Source organism: Aedes albopictus, chromosome 2 (assembly GCF_035046485.1).
Source record: "Aedes albopictus strain Foshan chromosome 2, AalbF5, whole genome shotgun sequence".
NCBI classification, from domain to species: domain Eukaryota; kingdom Metazoa; phylum Arthropoda; class Insecta; order Diptera; family Culicidae; genus Aedes; species Aedes albopictus.
This window is the reverse complement of record NC_085137.1, coordinates 230545364-230560149: the sequence shown is the minus strand read 5'-3', so window position 1 is coordinate 230560149 and position 14786 is coordinate 230545364. Positions and strand designations below refer to the sequence as shown.

Here is a 14786-nt window from a genome sequence, read left to right as displayed (position 1 = left end):
AGTGTTTCTAAAACTTCTGCAGAAATGTAAAAAAAACCTTGTGTTAACTCTAGAAGAAAACCCCTCGTATTTTCTGGTGGAATTCCTAGAGATACACTGAGTGAAGCTGAAAATGAATTTCCAGAACTTCGGATAAACTTCTGCGTTAATTTGTGGAATATTATGTGAAATTCTTTGGGCATTTTATAAAACTGTTGAAAACATTGTGATAAATTCCTTGAGAAAAAAAATGTGAAAAATAAGCGTAAGTTGAAATTTACGAATAAAAGAAGTATAAAAAAAACTTGACAAAGAAACAGAAATGAATAAAAAAGACGTGGGTTTTTATGTCTGATAAGGCTTTTCACAGCCACACTTTATTAACCCTCCTTTGGCATAAGGGTCATTTTTTACCCAAGCCGTACACTACGTCAGCGAGCTGTTCTCAGTGTGATGCAAAAGGAAGGTTAAGATCCTTGAGGTCAGACGAAAACAAACAATTAAGTAAATCTAAATAAATAGATGAATCACCAATAAAATCCATTAGAGTTGAAGCCTTCGCTTGAATTCCTGATGGAAGAAATATCTGGGAAAAGTCCTAAAAAAATTCTGGACCATTCATAGAATACGTTTTTAACTAAACCTACAATTGAAATTCGCGGAAGCATTCCAGGGGTCCATCATAAGCATCTGAAGCAATTCTGAACAGTTTTTGAGAGAATGTTCTAATAGTTAATTTGCCTTTACTAGAATTTCAAGAGAAATAATTACTAACATCTTTATATGACAATGATTTGATTGCTCTTTTATGGCTAAACCAGTCGGCCAGTATGTCTGAAATAGACGTAAAAAGTTGAAGAATTTTTAGGCAAAGTACATTTAATTGGCAAATTGAGAGATAAATTTGTGAAAAAAATATTACTTGTTTTGGTGGGATTCGAACCCACGACTCCGTTATCGCTAGCCCGGCGCTTTAACCAACTAAGCTACAGAACAAGTTACAATTCTGCAGAATAGAAAGTCAAACTGGATTCGAAACACCACCCTAACCGGGTCCGTCTTTTACAACTTTATCTCTCTTTCGGCTCTTAGATGCCAATCTCCCCGCACTCTCGCGGTTGTAAAAGACGAACCCGGTTAGGGTGGTGCTTCGAATCCAATTTGACTTCATATTCTGCAGAATTGTAACTCGTTCTGTAGATTAGTTGGTTAAAGCGCCGGACTAGCGATAACGGAACAAGTGGTATTTTTTTCACAAACTTATCCCTCAATTTGCCAATTAAACGTACTTTGCCTAAAAAACATCTTTGTACCGACTTTTCGAACAGCAGAATACCCTCTTCGAATGAGATCTGGATCCACTCTGGATAACTGACACTGAGGAAGATTACAAGTGGTAGTTGAAATACGCGTATCTGTCAAAGGATAAGCAAAATATGGCGGAATTAAAAGGTACGAAACTGATTACTCTCATTCGAATTACAAACATATTAAAGTTAAAGTGTCTTATGAAGAATTAATGGAGAAATTTCCGAAGAAATGTCTGAGACTGCCGTCTCAAAAGCCTCTCAGAATGTCGTAATGTATAACCATTGAAGAAGTTACTGAATACTAGATTATACGACACGAATGCCACTATAACGGTGAAGTGTCGTTAATAAATAGTAATAATAATTACTATACTAAATGAATAGCAGAAAAAAACTAGGATTTCTCTGTTCATAAAAATTGTGCCTAAAACGTTCATTACAATTTCATTGCATTTGATTTTTAGTACAATAGATATAAATCCAACTAATAATTTCTTCAGCAATATCTCCAAATTTCTCTTCAAAAAATTCTCTACAATTTTCTCTAAGGCTTACTTTGAATAAATATTCCACAAACTTTTCGATAGCTCTTTCATGGAGTCTTGCCGAAATGCATCCTAAAAAATCTTTTACGAGTTCCTGAAAAAAGTCTCCCAGGGGTTCTTGAAGAAATTCTTCCAAGGACTCCTTTGAATACTCCTAGTAGGTTAACTTTAAAAAATCATCCAGGAAATCCTAAAGAAATTCAGTGAGTAATTAACTCACAAAATCTTCAAGGGGTTCCTATAGACTTTAGAATGTCCTCATAGAACTCCTTAAGAAATTCTTGCACGGATATCTTCCAAAAATGTTACATTAATTCCTTTAGAAAATACTTTAAGAATTCCTTTCTAAAAATCTAGCATAGATTGTTCCAGAAATTCATCTACGAATTTCTTCAGATTTTTTTTTTAATGGAGATTCAAAATTTCAAAGTATTTATCTAGAAAACCTTCCATAAACTTTCTGACTCCTAAGATTTTTTATACAAAGATTCACGAATACATTGAGAAAAAGAAACTCATAAGTCCTTCATAACTTTTCTGAAGAATTATCTCCAAAAAATTTTTTAGGAATTATACAAGGAAATTCCCTAGATTTTTTTCACATTCCATTAGATGTTTTTTCAGAACATTTCCCTTCAAGAAACTGCTCTAAGGATTTCTTCAGAAATTTTACTACAGATTCTTTCAGAGATTCTCATAAGAATTCTTACGGAGAGGCTCAAAGACATTCTTGCAGAGATTCCTGCAGAAATTCATACAACGATTTTATCAGAAATTCCTGCAGGATTTCCTCCAAGCGTACCTCTCGGAATTTCTATATGGACTCCTCCAGGAACTCTCTATGGACTCCTCCAGGAAATCCCCTAATAAAAACTCTAAAACCTTTTTTTTAGTTTGAGAGTTTTTATTAGGGGTTTTCTCCAAGTTTTTTTTTTAAATAATTTCTCAGGAGGTTTTGCTAGGTATTCCACCAGGGGTTCCCAGGTGTTTCTTCGGGTATTCCTCATGGAATTTCTACAGAAAATCAATCTATAAATTCTGAAAACATTCCGGTTTTCTGAAAATTTCTGGAATTTATTTATAATTTTCTTCATATTTTTGTTGTTAATTCCCTCTGAAATTTCTTCAGCTTTACATTCGGAAATATATTTAGAGACTCCTTCAATACTCCTAGAATTACTACAGAAATGTCACCAGGGATTGTATGCTTTGGCGCTATTATGGGTGCTCGACAGAAGAATTTATTAATATGAAGTGCTCCGCGTGTCAATAGGCTGGAAACCCCTGCATTACAAGTCATTATAATACAACCTGCAAGTTTGATACTGATTGGATATTAGAAAATTTACATGAAATCGATGTAAAATGTACGTAAAATCGAACTTCATCTATTTAATCGAGGGTCCACTAAATCGAGGTATACCTGGACCTGTTTTCAAAAAATCTATTCAAACATTTCATCATCCGGCTATTCTTTTTGAAGTATTAAATGAAAATAACTTCAACCATCAATCACTATCCAGATATTTTTTCATATCAATTCCAGGCCCTTGTTATAATTATTATAGGGGTTTCCTTCTTCTTAAAATTTCGCTGATTTGAAAATATTTCCCCGAAAGTCTCCGGGAATTGTGCATTATTATCAATCAAACCCAGGACATGGTATACTACCAAGGATTTTACCAAAACTAACTCAAGGTTATAACCGTTTCATGTAGTAAGTTTTTGTTAGTTTTTGACTATTTTTACTTTTTTGCTCTCATTATTCACAACACCCACAATAAAATCCTTGTTTAGAATATTCAATGAAAACCACACCAAGTAAATTTGTTCCCGAGCAACACACATATACTGCCGTGAGTCGCAAGTCAGTCCCATACGCAAAAAGTAGGTATTGAGAAAATGGACTCTGAAGTTTTCAAATTCGATTTCTATGTGAAACTTCAAAAAATCGCTATGAATTGAAAACTGTTTCAAATGTGAAAACGTAACAGTGAAAAAAAAAAACTGGCAAAACCAATGTTAGGTTTTGTATTGGAGAGTACACTAGTTCGAAATGAGACTGACTTGCGATTACATTTCATTATGTGACAATATGTGACAATTTGACTAGGTGTTGTTTTTCAATTTTACTGAACAAACTATACATTTTTATTCACGCAGCTGAAAGATCATCCGAAGAAAAATCGAAAACGGCCATTAACTCATTTTTACACAAAATGCAGATGGGACTGAAGATAAGATGTTTATAAAGTGCATCAAGAGCTAATGAAAACTTCTTGCGAGTGAATTTTGCCATTCCTGGCGTCAGTGTCGTACAGTGTTGACGGATGGTGATGTTCGCTTTCAGTACGCGTCGATACAAACTTCCTAGCGTTGAGAAGTTTTTTACCTTTATTAACCCTCTAATACCCAATCCCGCCTTTAGACGGGGTATAGTTTGAGCATTTTTGTAATTTTTGTTTCGTGGATGATCATTTTTTTTATATTTTTGGCTGATATTTAGGACTGTTTTGTATATCTCAAAATGGTTTTTGGTGTATTTTAAAGTGTATTTGCATTTTTTTTTAAATCATTGAAAAACTGATGTTTTAGGCACCTTTTAGAAGTCATTGTTTATTTTGTATTGAATCGCTACAATTAACATATTTAAATTTTTTCCCAAATCATTCTATCCTTGTTTAATAGTTTAAGGAAATCGAATACACTCTAAAATTATTTTCCTTAAAATTACACGGAAAATAAAATTTTCTGTGAAAAAAAATTTAAATAATAATATTTCAACAATAATCATAAAATCTCAAAATGTTTTCATCTCAAAAAATCCGTTCCCCAAATTGGCTTCCAGGAAAAATATAAAAGTGTGGGAATGTTCAAAAATAAAAATTAGAAAAATCAAAAACTGAAATTCACGAAATCGAGAATTAAAAAGAAACATCTTCCAAAACATGTTTAAAAAGATTTTAGATGACGAAAAATGATATTTAGATCAAAATAAGAAATTTGGGTATTAGAGGGTTAACGAGATTTTAATCCTAGGGCTAGTTCAGCTCAGGGCCCATGCCCTGTTTCCTGTTTCGAAGAAAGATCTCACATTTTGTAAGTTTGCCAGGTCCTCGGCGTGATAGTCACGTGCCTTAACCATCACACCAGGTCCGCTCCACACCGTTTAGAAGTGTCATTCATCGATCAAATTGTGTACAATTTGTTCGAGGAGAGCTTGAATTGGATCAGCACTTGCCATCGTATTTTGTTTAACTGGATCATCTTGTAAAATCAATCAGGGCGTGGTATTATCTTCAATGAAGTTCGATTCCATGAATGAGATAAATAAACATAAGAGCTCTAATTTCATTCATCTTTCTTACTTCTGAAGACTTTCACCTGAAATCAATTGATGTGGTATAGTATAGAAATCTTCAGAATGTCGATCGTATGACGTCAATGAACAATCCTCTTTCTCTCCCTACGGAGAGAAAGGCGTCAAGCTTGAAAGCGTGTTTATTGCATCCCCAATTGGCTACCCGTTTTATCCAAATAGATCGATTTGCTACCTACTAAAACCATCACTCCCCCGAGACCCATTGGCCTGGGTTCATAAAAATTTGCATAAATTTCAACCATCAATAAAACTTTGGCTAATTGTTCGCGAGTGGAAACCCGTCGAAGTCTTCCAAACCGATCGATGATCGTTCCTCCACAAGAGCAACGAACGAACGATCGCGATGCATCTAGCATAACCAGAAAAATATGGCAATGATGGCAGCAGCACAACCAGCTTGGCCACCACAACAACCGCAAAGGGCGTTCATATTCATTCCCGAAAACAACGAACGAAAAAAAAAGTCGAACAAACTCCCCGTCCCGGTAATTCCAACCAACTTGACGGGAATCGACAAACACCGCCGCAGAAGAAGAAGTAACTTCAAAATGACACAACACGAGAAGCGGCCTCTTTTTGTGTTCGCGTTCGTTCTATTGGCTACAAAGGGAAACACCGACAGCCGGCCGGCGAAGACCGCGAAGAGCGCGCGCGAAAAAAGGCAGCGAAGCAAAGCAAGCACAAGCGTCCAGTCCGAGTCCACCCTCTTCCATCATCAAGGTGGTGCGCTCCACCAGCAGCGTCAGCACTACCGCGCATCAGCAGGGCGCGGGCAGTTGTAGCTGTAGAGGTCGGTCAGCCGGCCGGCAGGTCGGTGAAAAACACACAAGCCAACCGACCGCGCGGGTAATCAAATTTGCATAAAAATACCTTGGTATTGGTTTTTAATAAATTATTTGGCAAATATATTTTGATGTTAATTGAGGAATTTAGGAAATTTATTCCGTTTCCGAATCGTATCAAAGCGGCCGGCGGTGATCTTGATCCCGCTTTCGCAGGGTTTCAACCACCGAATTGCATAGCGGCATCTTGGTGCGCACGCACGGTGAGACTATTCGATGGTTAAACTTACAACATGCCTAATAAATACATTTTTTTCAGTTTTTTTAGTTATCCTAATATACAGCTAGGAGCGGATCTGGTGTAAAGGTTAAAGCACGTGACTATCACGCCGAGGACCTGGGATCGAATCCCTCTCCCGACAAATACACAAAATGTGAATTCTTCCTTCGAAAGGGAAGTAAAGCGTGGTCCCAAGATTAACTAGCCTTAGTAGCCATCCTGGACGATTGCCTGTCATCCTGCCATCGCCTTGACCTGTGGCTAGCGAATTTCTGTCGACTTCCTTTGTTTGATGAAGACCTGCAGCCGTTGAGTGTTCTCAAATGATACACACCAAGTTTCACTGGCGTACAGCAGATACATACATTTATTTGTTCAACATCACATTTAAGACAAGACACAATCAACAATAGTTCGCCACAATACTCGGTTTGTGGCTGCCGCTCTCCATCCTCGGTCGCGCCCAATGCTCGCCAGGTCACGCTCCACCTGGTCCGCCCATCGTGCTCTCTGCGCTCCACGCATTCTTGTGACAACCGGATCAGTAGCAAACACCAGCTTTGCAGGGTTGTTGTTCGGCATTCTTGCAACATGCCCTGCCCACCGTATCCTTCCGGCACTGGCCTCCTTCTGGATGCTGGGTTCGCCGTAAAGTGCAGAACGCTCGTGGTTCATCCTTCTGCGCCACACAACGTTCTCCTGCACATCGCCGAAGATCGTCCTTAGCATGCGTCGCTCGAAAACTCCGAGTTCTTGCAGGTCCTCCTCGAGCATCGTCCATGTCTCATGTACGTAGAGGACCACCAGTAGTATGGGACCCGCTTGTATGGAAAAAATAAATCCTCGCTCCAGTCGACTTTTTAGATCCCATTTAGGTCCCATATGAACTGTACAAAATTTCAGCGCAATCGGGGAAACTATAATTTAGCGCAAGTGGTTCAAAGTTTTCATAGGATTTAGTATGGGAAAAGTTGCACTTTCAAATAAAAAATCCCAGAGGTCGCCCCTTGTCTCCTTAATTCAAATCGATCAACGCTTCTTGTAAAAAAATCATTTATGAAACTTTCCTTCGAAGACCTCAAAACGATTGGTTGCTTGTGGAAAAAGTTATCGATTTATTACCGATTAGTGATCCAACGAACGGCTTTTTGTTTTGTTTTATCAGCAGCACTGCTGCTGCCGTTGTTGCATGGGGTGGCGGGAGGCATCACCACCCCCAGAAACAGCAGCAGCCAAGGCAGCAGCTACAGTGCTGCTAATAAAACAAAACAAAAAGCCGTTCGTTGGATCACTAATCGGTAATAAATCGATAACTTTTTCCACAAGCATCCAATCGTTTTGCGGTCTTCGAAGGAAAGTTTCATAAATGATTTTTCTACAAGAAGCGTTGATCGATTTGAATTAAGGAGACAAGGGGCGACCTCTGGGAATTTTTATTTGAAAGTGCAACTTTCCCCATAGTAAATCCTATGAAAACTTTGAACCGCTTGCGCTAAATTATAGTTTCACCGATTGCGCTGAAATTTTGCACAGTCGATATGGGACCTAAAAGGAATCAAAAAAGTCAACTGGAGCGAGAATTTGATAATTGTCCCATACTAACCACCAGTCTTATTAGCGTTTTGTACATAGTGCATTGGTGCCTGGGTGAATCTTTTTCGACCGCAGTTTCTTCTGGAGCCCGTAGTAGGCCCGACTTCCGCTGATGATGCACCTCCGAATTTCTGTATCCCCGTCTATCGTAACATTACTACCCAGACGGATCCGGTCGTGTTCGGTTCCGCCTACCAGCATATACTTTGTTTTTGAGGCATTCACCACCAGTCCGACCTTTGCTGCTTCGCGTTTCAGGCGGGTGTACAGCTCTGCCACCGTTCCAGAGCATTTGGCGATTGACCGAATTTTGTGAAAATCGTTCCCCGGCTCGACGCATCACACCTTCCAGAACGATGTTGAAGAGTAGGCATGAGAGTCCATCACCTTGTCGCAGTCCCCGGCGAGATTCGAATGAACTGGATAGTTCATCAGAAACCCTTACGCAGTTTTGCACACCGTCCATCGTTGCTTTAATCAGTCTAGTCAGCTTCCCAGGAAAGCCGTTTTCGTCCATGATTCTCCATAGCTCAGCCCGATTGATACTGTCGCATGCCACTTTGAAGTCGATGAATAGGTGATGCGTTGGGACCTGGTATTCACAGCATTTCTGAAAGATTTGCCGTACGGTGAAGATCTGGTCCGTTGTCGACCGGCCGTCGATGATAACTTCCCACGAACTCATTCGTTTTAGGTGACAGATGACGGAAGATGATCTGGGATAGCACTTTGTAGGCAGCATTCAAAATAGTGATCGCTCTGAAGTCCTCACATTCCAAATGGTCGCCTTTTTGTGAATTGGGGTAGATTACCTTTTCATTCCACTCCTCCGGTACTTAGCTGTCCAGTTTCCCAGATCCTGACTATCAGCGGGTGCAGACAGGCGGCCAACTTTACTGGGCCCATCTTGATGAGTTCAGCTGCGATACCATCCTTACCAGCTGCTTTGTTGGTCTCAAGTTGATGAATGGCATCCTTAACTTACCACAGCGTGGGAGTTGGTTCTTTTCCGTCCTCCGCTGCATTGGCATCGTCGTTTCTTCCGTTGCCGTGGTCTCCAATGCCTATGTTCTCCACGCCGTTTAGGTTCTGATCGAAGTGCCGCTTCCACCTTTCGATCACCTCACATCCATCCGTCAAAAGGCCTCCGTCCTTATCCCTGCACATTTCGGCTCGCGCACGACACGAAGTTATTGCGGGATGCGTTGAGCTTCTGGTAGAACTTTCGTGTCACAGCAGTTCCTTTTCTTCGCACTCTGTTTCTTCCAGGGTTAGAAAAGTTTAGTTCTTTGTCTGGTAGTTAGAATAGTTAGAAACAAGACAAAGTAGTGAACCGTTGCCAAGTTTTTTCCGTTTTGTCCAGTAAAATAGAAATTGACGAACACCAAAAGCTTGACGAGAATGACCAAAAACAATCTGTTTCTTCCATGCGGCGCTTTACACGGCAACATTCCACGTTCTGCCGGGTCCCTTGCTGCAGCATTACCGCCTTCGCTGCGTTCTTTTCCTCCAAAACCGTTCTACACTCTTCGTCGACCCATTCGTTCCGTCGATTCCGTTCCACGTACCCGATGGTGCTCTCGGCTGCGTCGTTGATGGCTGCTTTCACTGTACTCCAGCAGTCCTCTAGAGGGGCCTCATCGAGCTCTGCGCGTATGCTGAGGCGACATCCGGTTGTCAGTCGCTCTAGGTTGTACCATGGCGGTCGCTGGTACCGTACATTGTTGATGACGGAGAGTTTTGGGCGCAGTCTGACCATGACCAGATAGTGGACGGAGTCGATGTTGGCGCCACGATAGGTCCTGACGTAGATAATGGCGGAGGAGTGCCGTCCGTCAACCAGAACGTGGTCGATTTGAGATTCCGTCTGCTGTGGTGATCTCCAGGTGTAACGTATGGTCTACGAAAGGTCATATTTTTGGAGGTGGCGACATCAATGAGTCGTAGGCCATTTTCGTTCGTCTGCTGGTAGGCGCTAAACTTTCCAATCGTCGGTCTGAATTTCTCCTCATGGCCTACCTGAGCGTTTAAGTCTCCTATGATGATCTTGATGTCGTGGTTTGGGCAGCGATCGTACTCGCGTTCGAGCTGCGCGTAAAATGCGTCCTTGTCATCATCAGTACTTCCGGAGTGTGGGCTGTGCACGTTTATTATGCTGAAGTTGAAGAATCGGCCCTTGATCCTCAACCTGCATATTCTTTCGTCGATCGGCCACCAACAGATCACGCGCCTCTGCGTATCACCCATCACGATGCAAGCTGTTCCTAGTTCGCGTGTGTTGCCGCAGCTCTGGTAGATGGTCTGATTACCAATGGCCAACGGACTTTGCTCATTCCTAGGATTTCAAGCTTCATACGGCATGCCTCATTGGCAAGTTGTGCCAGTTTACCCTGCTGGGCTAGGATTAATACATTCCAAGTTCCAATAGTGACCCGTTGTTTCGCGCTAAAAGTCGTTGCCGTTGAACTAGTTCGTAATCTTCCATTTTCGATTTCTGTAACGGTTTTTGGGTTTCGGGAACAATAGGATGTTGGCCTAAGGTCCCCAACTCACCGTGGTTTGGCTGCCAACTTAGGTATAGCTTCCGGTGGAGAAGCATTTCATGTTAAGCCGCAGGATGCCTGTACAAACGCTGTTTGAGCAGCACCTTCTTAATGAACAGACGCTTGGTACGTACCTACTTAATCTAGCTGAAGTCAGAAGGACAACAGAGCCCCGGCTGCACTACCAGCCAGAGTTTCCCATTGCTCATGTGTACATAAATGTGACAGCGAGCCTCCTACCAAATTGTCTCCCAGCTCTTCAAAATCACAGTGTGCTGCGCTGCTAGGAGTCTCACGAAAATCTGGTGGGTGTGAGCTAAGCGCCTAGCTCCCGGGGAGCTCGTCTCATGCGCTGCGTGAGCTGTTGGTATCTAAGGTGAAAAACAACTTCTTGGTAACGAAGAACCTCAACAACTTTTTTCCGTACACAACTCAAGTGTCTGATTGGTCTATACGATACGACTAGGGACTCTCAATGCGAAGGTTAAGGTTTCAATTCTCGTTCGTTTAGGAAGTTTTTGTCGTGAAATTTTCTAATTTAATCAGCGCATGAGACGAAGCTCATGAGACACATCTTGAGAAAAATGAGGCACACAACTTTCAGTCTCAAAATGTACAGAGCTCCTGGGAGCTCGCTTGCCATGTGGCTCCCGTACATGGGACTACAGCACGTGTACATCAACTCTGCTACCAGCTAAACACGCATCGCTTGACTCGTGGAAGCATGAGGTAGGAACTTGTTAGGACCAGGGCTGTGTTGGACGCACCATGTCGTATCACCATTTTGCAGCCCTTTAGGCTCATATTATGCATAAAAATCCTTAAAAAGAGTAAAGTCAGATGACTGATTTGGACTGATCATGTAGCTGTTCGATACACCTCGATTATCCCACTGTGCGACAGCCGGCGATTCGGTTCAACGCAGTCTGACCGGATCCATTCACCGCGACACCACGTTCGACTGTTTGGTCAGTCCAAATCGCCTCTTTGCCCCGGGTGCGCGCTGATCCCGTCCGATATCGACATGACATTCGTGTTAACTGATTTTCTTGAATTTATAAAATTAAAATGCGGAGCCGGTATGAAGAGGGGTAACTTGCGGCTGCCGCTCAGAAGAGGAAGGAGGGCATCGGTATAATTATGGAAACTTGATGATTGAAATTGGTGCTACTGTTGTGCAACAACGCCACCACCACCGCCTCGGCGGGGCAGCTGGACGAACGTGGACCTGGGACGACGTGTTTGTCACGGATATCAAAGAACGAAAGGAGATTTCCACCAGTGACACCGCCAAGCTGCGTACATTGAATCGCCCAATGTCTTCCTCCCCAGCGCAAATGGCTTAGTTAGTAGCCTGAGGGGTGACTGCGGTTGGGAGTAGCTGCGTCGCGGTTGCGGTTCACGTCACGTCAGCTTTAAATCGATTAATTCGGCGTGCCTTTCAAATGTGACAGCTCGAAATCTTCTCGGACAAGTTTTGGTTGGTTTGCATGTGCCGGTCCTCGCTTCGTTCTTCTTCTCGCGGGTACTACGCCGACCGTTGTGGTCTGGTCGCCGTTGCCGTCGTCTTCGGTGGCGATGGGGCAAGTTTTCAAACCTGGCCGGTCGGTCCGGTCCCCTATGCCACTCAGCTTAATGACACCCATATGCCTCTGGTGTTGTCGTAGAACCCACCACCCGTACAACCAACAGCGAGTAGCGAAATCCGTGAAGGTTACCAATTATTGTAATCCTATTTGAAAATTAATATTGTAATTAAGTTTCGTCTTACCGTTGTTGGCTCCGCGCGTAGCGGTCTAGTTTTGGAGCCACCTCGATCGGCAAAGCAATGCCAAACAGTAGCGTGCGATTTGTTCGATATTTTTTTATCCGTTGTGACGGGATTGAAGACTAGTCGGGTACGACAGAGGTGTGCATTTACCAGAGCAGAGGCTGGGGGTTATTTGTGTAACTGTGTGTACTCTCAGACACTCTGATACTAAACTTTTTGTTTAGATTTCGAAGTCTAAGCTTCTAATTAAGGCCTGCAGGTGCCAAGTCATCAATGCTAAGCGATTGATTAGCAACTGTCTGATTGAATCCAAAAAAGAGATCCCCATAGGATTCTTAGCACCCAGTCGAACGATTATTAGCCAAATCAAGCTAAAAACTCCCAAAGCACCAAACAAATCTCCATAATAATTACGGCCCCAGCGCAGACTGCACCAGCACTGAAGATTCAATTAAACAATCCACGCACCAGCAGCTGCCCTTCGTGGCCCTCGTACAAGTCAGACCCCAAACGTACTCCAAGTCCCGTTGTTCTCACGAGGGATTCAATCACAGCAGTGTGGCACAACCTGCTGTCTGATAGATAGACATCCATCGATTACGCTGCACAAATTCACTCTCATGCCTGCTGTAGAGCGGGAGCCCCTTGGGAGAATATGTACCAACTTCCAGCCTCCTCGGTTTGCTGCCTGGTTGAAACTAGGACTGGTGGAGGCACTGAAAAATTGATCAACTTTTAATCAAATTACGCCCGAACGGACCCCTTCGAACAGGTGTTCCTCGATGCGGTGTGGTGCCATCCAAGCAAAAACAAAACAGGTGAATCATTTCAATTACCCGAGACTCGGGGGTCCCCGGTGGCTCCCAGTAGTACCACCAGCGGTACGGTATAGTGATCACAGGCTGCTGATGGCTGATTGTGGTCTGTAGTTTACCTCTTTTCGGGTTTACAACGGTAATCATTTTTACGAGTTCATAGAATACATAATTTTCATTAATTGGCGGAACAACAATGTAAAATTATATTTTTTATTAAACAATTAATACACTTGACTAAGATTGATGTTTTTTGCAGTACATAACCAAATCCTACATTTCTTTTAAAATGTATTATTTTTCCTTGCCTATTCTATTTCCATAAAACATTCCATAATAAGCCTAAAGGTAACATTAGGAGCTGCTCATAAACCACGTAGACCAAAATTTGGCCATTTGGCCATACTCAGCAACCGCTATCGCTGTAAAACTGCAAAGAGAACCCACAACAAGTTTGTCATTCCAGGCGTGACATACAAGCTGGTTCGCATCATCTTGGGAAGTGTGGTTCTAGTGATTTTCTCGTGATGGTCACGATTACTCGCAGGACTGATTCTTGGATACATCGCTGGAGGAATTCCGCGTGGAAATTCTAGAAGAATTTTTGGAGAAATTACTGGAACATTTTTCGGTTGAAACCCTACTGGAAATCGTTGGAAGAATTATTTTAAGGAATTCCAGTAGAATACCCGCAGAATTTTCTGGATGAATTTCTGATAGAAAAATCTCAAATTATTCTTGGAGGCATGTATAAAGAAATTCCTTCAGGAACCGTTCAAAAAAAAATCCTGTGGGAACCCCTGGATGAACTACTAGCGTAGTTTGTGGTCAATCATTGGAGGAGTTCCTGGAAGAACTCAATAGATAAATTCCTGGAGGAATACTACGAATCTCAGCATAAATTCCAGAAAGATTTCCTATTGGATGAATTCCAGGAAGAATTTCGATATTCTGGCGGAATTTGTGGGAAAATCCGTCAAAAATAATATATGGAGTTCTTAGAGGATTTTTAACGGAATTTCGGGAAGGAATCTTAATGAAATACGTAGGAGAAAGCATTTCTTCAAACTGGGTGTTTCGTGTTGTCCATTTATAAATATTAATGATTGTTCAGACCGTGCAACCTCTGGCAGTAGTCCTTATCCCATTGGTGTTCGAATCATACCACTCTCATGATAAAAGCCCAAAATTTTCTGATGTATCTCAAAACCATAAGAGAAAGCAATTACACTGAAATCTACGGTGAAATATTCAAATGAATACACAGCGAGGCATTTGCACGTGAATTAAAAAAAAAGGTATCATGCTTTATTGTTTGCTCAGGTATTTCATTCTAATGAACTATGCCAATCATTTGTAGATGTCTGAAACTTCAAAATATATTCAGGTATTGTTATATGCATCCAAAGCTTTGTTAAAAAATTATGAATTTCGAAAACTCATCAGCGCCACCGAGTGGATAGGTAAGCCTGTGGAATCAGCTAGGTCATTGTCGGATTCACATTCGTTGAAGTCTTGATCTTCAAAGTAGTCTGATTTTTGAGATACAGAAACTTTTAAATGGCAAAGGTTCACTAGCGCCACCTTGCGGATAGCTCCAAAATTCTAAAATAGTTGATTTCAGATGTATCCGCTAGATTGCATTTAAGAATCTTAGACATCGGGGAGCTCTTGATGGTCAGAAACATAAAAACTTCCAAGGCTCAGTGGTACTGGTACTACCTAGCATATAGTTCTAGAATCATCTAGTTCTCCAAAGGATGCCCCTTGATTCCTGATCATTTCA

General features: G+C 41.8%; 1 protein-coding gene across 1 annotated transcript in view; it reads left to right on the top strand.

Annotated features, from left to right (window-relative positions):
• The window catches only part of LOC109412364 (insulin gene enhancer protein isl-1), a 199237-nt gene that overhangs the window by 36837 nt on the left and 147614 nt on the right, over positions 1 to 14786 (top strand). The window lies entirely within an intron of this gene.